This window comes from Zea mays, chromosome 1, assembly GCF_902167145.1.
Source record: "Zea mays cultivar B73 chromosome 1, Zm-B73-REFERENCE-NAM-5.0, whole genome shotgun sequence".
In the NCBI taxonomy this organism is placed as follows: Eukaryota; Viridiplantae; Streptophyta; class Magnoliopsida; order Poales; family Poaceae; genus Zea; species Zea mays.
This window is the reverse complement of record NC_050096.1, coordinates 232,137,961-232,144,113: the sequence shown is the minus strand read 5'-3', so window position 1 is coordinate 232,144,113 and position 6,153 is coordinate 232,137,961. Positions and strand designations below refer to the sequence as shown.

At 43.4% G+C, this 6,153-nt stretch overlaps 1 non-coding gene across 1 annotated transcript; it reads right to left on the bottom strand.

Annotated features, from left to right (window-relative positions):
* Positions 1 to 321: 321 nt before the first annotated feature.
* TRNAE-CUC (transfer RNA glutamic acid (anticodon CUC)) lies at positions 322 to 394 on the bottom strand. Its single transcript has one exon. It is a non-coding gene; the product is annotated as a tRNA-Glu (tRNA).
* Between the last annotated feature and the right edge of the window lie 5,759 nt (positions 395 to 6,153).

Genomic DNA, 6,153 nt, shown 5'->3' with positions numbered 1-6,153 from the left:
ACCCATTGTCATCTCTACTTTTTACTAGTACATAATGGTGTGTTTATAGAATTGTAGTTTGCCATACCAACTCTTTTAAAAGAGATCTGTTGTATATTTAGATAGTGTCAAAATTATGTTTTCGTTGTCTCTGTAATCTCTATCGAAAATAATGAAGAATTCAACATCCTTCAATAAGAAGTCCTGTTTAATTTCGCATAAGGCCGCGCGGGAGGCCGTCGGCCGTGACGTGCCACAGACGCAGATGCCGCACGAGGCCACCGAGCTCTGGCGAAACACAGGAAATGCAAAACGTAGGCCTGCAACCAGGCAAAAAAATTATTCCGTTGCCGGGACTCGAACCCGGGTCTTTCGGGTGAGAGCCAAATATCCTGACCAGCTAGACTACAACGGATTTCGTTTTATCTAATTAAGTTATATTTAAACATTCTATGCAAGCTATCCAGTTGTGGGCAACTGCGCTGTTGTGTAAGTATTGCTACAACTGACGGTCGGCGGTTTAGATCGGCGTCACACCAACGACTAAACATTGCTGTACTACTCATCGATGAAGGTGGATTATCCCAACAGACATTCGTAAACTAACATGGCAGTGAACTATTGACCAGCGGCAACAGCCAACAGCTCTATCAAGCGCCCGGCACGGACGGTGCCTATCCATCGACGACGGCGACGAGCACGCACAGGGGCTGGTCCAATCCTCCAGGACAGACAGCTGTGGCAAAGGACAGAGATGATATGATTTCTGAACAAAACTAAGTAGAACGTGAGTTGTTGCTTTATTTCCTCCTATCATTGGTACTGAAACAGAATAAGAAGTTGTGCCGTGGTCCTCTTATTCTAAACACAGTTCTCAACCTACCTACTGGACCACAAAGGCGGCCACCATGTCCTCAGGATCAATGGGCCACTCGTCTAGTGGGCTTCAGGCAACACCAAATTCCCCAGCGAATCTACTCAAACATGCGAAAAAATCGGTTCTTTTGAAATACTACTACTTTATTTTTAAATATTTGACGTCGAATAGTTTATTTTTGAATAAAAAACGTTAAGTAAAAAAACGGAAGAAGTACTATTTAGCAAAACTCTTCCTAGATTCGGCCTAAGAGCTGAAGCTCACTGAACTAAACAAATACTAGATCCCCCTAAGATCAGATCCGAGAGAGAGAGAAAACATTTTTTTTTGAAAACCGGGGGACCACATGCCTTACAGGATAAGGCAAGGCTGTTTTTCAAAGCAGAGCCACAGCTGACCGGTCTAGAAATATCCAACGCTTGTCTGCTTGTCTCGTCTACCCTCTTTCACTCGCACACGGAACTTTTATGATGTTTTACTTTTACCTGTCATATTTAAACCAGAATGAAGTCGTTTCATGGTAATTGACTGTACACGTCTAAAAAACCGGGGGTAATGTCCCGCTGCAATCATCAGAGAAAACTTTATCCACATGTATCAATCATGCCTTATAATTAGTTGAGAAACTACTGGAAGGACCCACTACGGTCCTTACGAATCCATCCAGGCCAATTTTGTCCGTTTTGGGCCCACCAGGAGCCAAATTGCTAGACGCATCCTATGTTAAACCCACGGAGTCCTTTCGTTTCAGAGTTTTGTGACGGAGGAGTCACACACACGATAACACAAAAGAGGTTGGTCAGTTGAATCTAAGGCTAGAAAGTTGGTGCACCATGTGGACAGGGAGAGCTGAAAGCAACTGGATGGCCACAGGCGATGGGTCGCCTACGTGTGCCATTTTCTATCCCTGTACGGTGCAATTCGTTTGAGTTTAAATAAATTGTTCGCGGAGTTTTTATATATATATATATATATATGTATACCTGGATAACACAATGCTCAAAGTACGCTTAATATTAGCTTATATAATAGATTTGGTGGTGCTATGTAATAAGATTTGGTCAGATCTATAGATATAAAAAAATTATTCGTACCTCCTAACAACAGCTCTACTAAGAACACAAGATCTTCCACTCAAGTATGAAGGTAACTACGGATGTGCTTAAATCCCTTGCCAGCCGCTTGCATCACCTAGCTGGGCGAGACAAGCTGTTTGGTAGTCTCTCTCGCTCGCCTCACCCAGTTGTTAGGCAAGCTTACCCGCCCGGGCAAGAAAATCTTTGTCAGCATAGGCGAGCCAAATCAACTCTCCTACGTAAGCAAGGTCCTCGATCGTGCACCTCCGTGGACACTGGACAGTCGAGTTGGCGTCGCATCGAGACTTGTCGGTGCCCAGTCGAGGCTCACCGGTGCCGGGTTAAAATTTACCGACGCTGAATCGAGGCAATCGAGGTTCGTCGCCGCTGGACTAGGGCTCCTCGCGTCGTATGGAGGGAGGCTCACCGGCAACCTTGAGTTGACTAAGGTTAGCCGCCTAAATTCTACATTACATCTTAACATGACTAAAATAAATTTTGTCACACTTTTACAAATTATTAACGTGAGACCTACGTATTTGCAGAAAAATCTTGTCAGAACTGTGGCTGCAAACCAAACACATGTCTAGCTCTGTTAAACATGTGTAACCTTAGACGTGACAAAATGTAAGGTGAGGCTGCAAACCAAACAACCCAAAACATCAATACAAGTACGTAGTACTTTTACTGATAGTAGTATACTATTACAAAAGGCAGAACAATCATGTTTAAATATGATCACTACCTATTACTTCCCCTTTTCCAATTTAAAATTCGTTTTAGCCATTTATGGATTCAAATTGTTGTATATGTTTTGCATATGTGCCTAGATTTATTATCATTCATTTGAATATAGACATAAAAACAAAGAGCTAAATCGAATACTAATTTGGGACGGAGTAGTATTTAGCAAAACAAAATTTTGGAAAATCTCTTTACACCTATTCTGTTTAAAAATTATTATTGTGTTTACATTTTAACAATAAAATGAAAATTTCACTCAGATATAGACAAAGCACCAATACGAATATGTAGTACTGTTGGAGGTATACCTTTGCCGAAGGTACTCAAACTAATTAATCTCATTGCTTTGTGGTTTGTTTCAGGAGTAACAAAGTGATCTTCATCACAGTAGCCTCTACCGACCTAGAATGATTCTAGTCCTCAAACTACTAGCTTAGGCGTTGGTGTTTAGCCGAAGCACCTTGTGACACGTGAAGCGGATGGCAAGAAAACAAAGAAGGAATCAAGCGACATATTTAGCACGTCTCCAAGAAGAAAAGATAGCAATACCTTTGATGAACCGTGTAGTTCACAAGTATAGGATTCGAGATTGTAATTATAATTTTATATGAAGATGTGTATCATGCCCCCTATAAATAGAATTACTGTGCCTATGCATAGAGCCAGATTCTTCCTGAGATGAGATATACATTTTCATAATGGATCGCTGCACGTCCAAAGCTATAAAATTTAGGTGTGTCTTTATTGTCTTTGAACATTCTGAAGGTAGTCTTGTAACATCGTTTAATTAATAAAAAAGTAGGATGAACATGAATTGAATTTGACTGCTTCGAATCCCTTGCATTTACTTTCAACCTTCAACCTAGATTTGTCCTCCTAGAGAAAGAATCCTTTTACTTTAACCGTGTTGTCCTATTTTGGTTCTATTAAGGAACTTTAATATATGACCAACAAGTACTTTTACTAAAAGTATATTATTGAGAGCACCTAGAGGGGGGTGAATAGGTGATCCTATAAATCTTGAAAACTTAAGCCACAAAAACTTGGTTAAGCGTTAGCACAGTAAATGCCAAGTGGCTGGAGAGGAATCTCAACAAAACACAATAACCACAAGAAAACAATCACAGAGATGGCACGGTGGTTATCCCGTGGTTCGGCCAAGACCAACGCTTGCCTACTCCACGTTGTGGCGTCCCAACGGACGAGGGTTGCAATCAACCCCTCTCAAGCGGTCCAAAGACCCACTTGAATACCACGGTGTTTTGCTTTGCTTTACTCAATCCCGTTTGCGAGGAATCTCCACAACTTGGAGCCTCTCGCCCTTACACTTGAAATTCACAAAGAAGCACAGAGCAAGGTAGGGATTAGCAACGCACTCAAGACAAGAAATCACAGCAACACCACGCACACAAGTCGCAACGAGAGCTCACAACACAACTTAATGAGTTCATCACTCAACTAGAGCTCTAATTGCTATCGCAAAGAATCAAGGGCGCGGAGTCGATGTCTTGGTGCTTAGGAATGCTTAGGAGATGCTTGGTGTGTTCCTCCATGCGCCTAGAGGTCCCTTTTATAGCCCCAAGGCAGCTAGGAGCCGTTGAGAGCAATCTTGGAAGGCTGATCTTGCCTTCTGTCGACTGGCGCACCGGACAGTCCGGTGCACACCGGACATGTCCGGTGCCCGATTTCTTTCCATAAACATCGCAGTCGACCGTTGGCAGCCTGGGAGCCGTTGGCGCACCGGACATGTCCGGTGCACACCGGACAGTCCGGTGCCCCCTTCTAGCCGTTGGCTCGGCCACGTGTCCTGCGCAGATTGCGCGGCCGACCGTTGGCTCACCGGACAGTCCGGTGCACACCAGACAGTCCGGTGAATTTTAGCCGTACGCCGTTGATGGTTTCCCGAGAGCGACGAGTTCGCCTGTGAGCGGCCCACCGGACAGTCCGGTGAATTTTAGCCGTACACCGCCGTCAAAGTCCCGAGAGCAGCCACCTTGCGCAAGCCAGCCTGGCGCACCGGACACTGTCCGGTGCACCACCGGACAGTCCGGTGCACCACCGGACAGTCCGGTGCACCCAGACTGGGCAGACTTTGGCTGCTCGGGCCATCTCTTCTCCAACTCGATTTTTTCTGTTTCCAGCACTTAGACACAATACATTAGTCAATAAAACAATGTACTAAGTCTGAGAAACATACCTTTATCCTTGATTTGTACTTTGTCCACCATTTTACAATTAGGCACCTGTGTTGGGCACTAAATCACCAAAATACTTAGAAATGGCCCAAGGGCACATTTCCCTTTCAATCTCCCCCTTTTTGGTGATTTATGCCAACACAACATAAAGCAAGTAGAACAGGTACAAAATCACTTCAAATAAGAACTCAAATTATTTTGATTCAAATTTGACATATATGGATCACTCTTTGCCACCACTTGGTTTGTTTTTGCAAATCAAACTCAAATTTCTATCTCTAAGTCAAACACACATGTTAAGACATAAAGAGAGCCATTCCAAGAGAAATTGATTCAAGATTTAAAAAAACTCCCCCCCTTTTTTTATAATCAACACTTCTCCCCACAAGAAGCCATCTTTTGACAAGAGAGACAATAAATAGTTTTGACAAACCAAAAGCTCTATTCTACTATTTTCAAAATTTCTCAAGTGGTAGCTGATCCATCTATTGCTTTGGCCTTTATTTTCTCCCCCTTTGGCATCAAGAACCAAAACGGGATCAATCTTGGCCCTTAAACCCCATTGCCTCACCAAAATCTTTAAATAAGAACGCAAAGGCAATAAGAGTACATGAGATGAACTTGGAATAAGTTACCCTCTTATCGGAGTGCAGTGGAAGTCTTTCATGGTCCAAGTCCACCTTTTCCCTTTCAAACCTCCTTTGAGACTAAAACAAACAAACTCAAGCATATGGTTAGTCTCAAAGGGTCAAGTTATAACACAACTCCCCCTAAATATGTGCATCACTTGCACAAGGACTTGTGAGGTCCGGGAAGTGTTTGTACAACTTGAGCACCATAGTAAACAACAAAATGCATAAGGAACATGATCAAAGGCATAAACACATGTATGCTACAATTCAATCCAAGTTCCGCGAATCTAAGATATTGAGCTCACTACGCAGCCTGCAAAAGGTCTTCTCATCTAGAGGTTTGGTAAAGATATCGGCTAGCTGGTTCTCGGTGCTAACATGAAACACTTCGATATCTCCCTTTTGCTGGTGGTCTCTCAAAAAGTGATGCCGGATGTCAATGTGCTTTGTGCGGCTGTGCTCAACAGAATTTTCCGCTATTCGGATAGCACTCTCATTGTCACATAGGAGTGGGACTTTGCTCAGATTGTAGCCAAAGTCCCGGAGGGTTTGCCTCATCCAAAGTAGTTGCGCACAACACTGTCCTGCGGCAACGTACTCGGCCTCAGCGGTGGATAGGGCAACGGAAGTTTGTTTCTTAGAGTTCCACG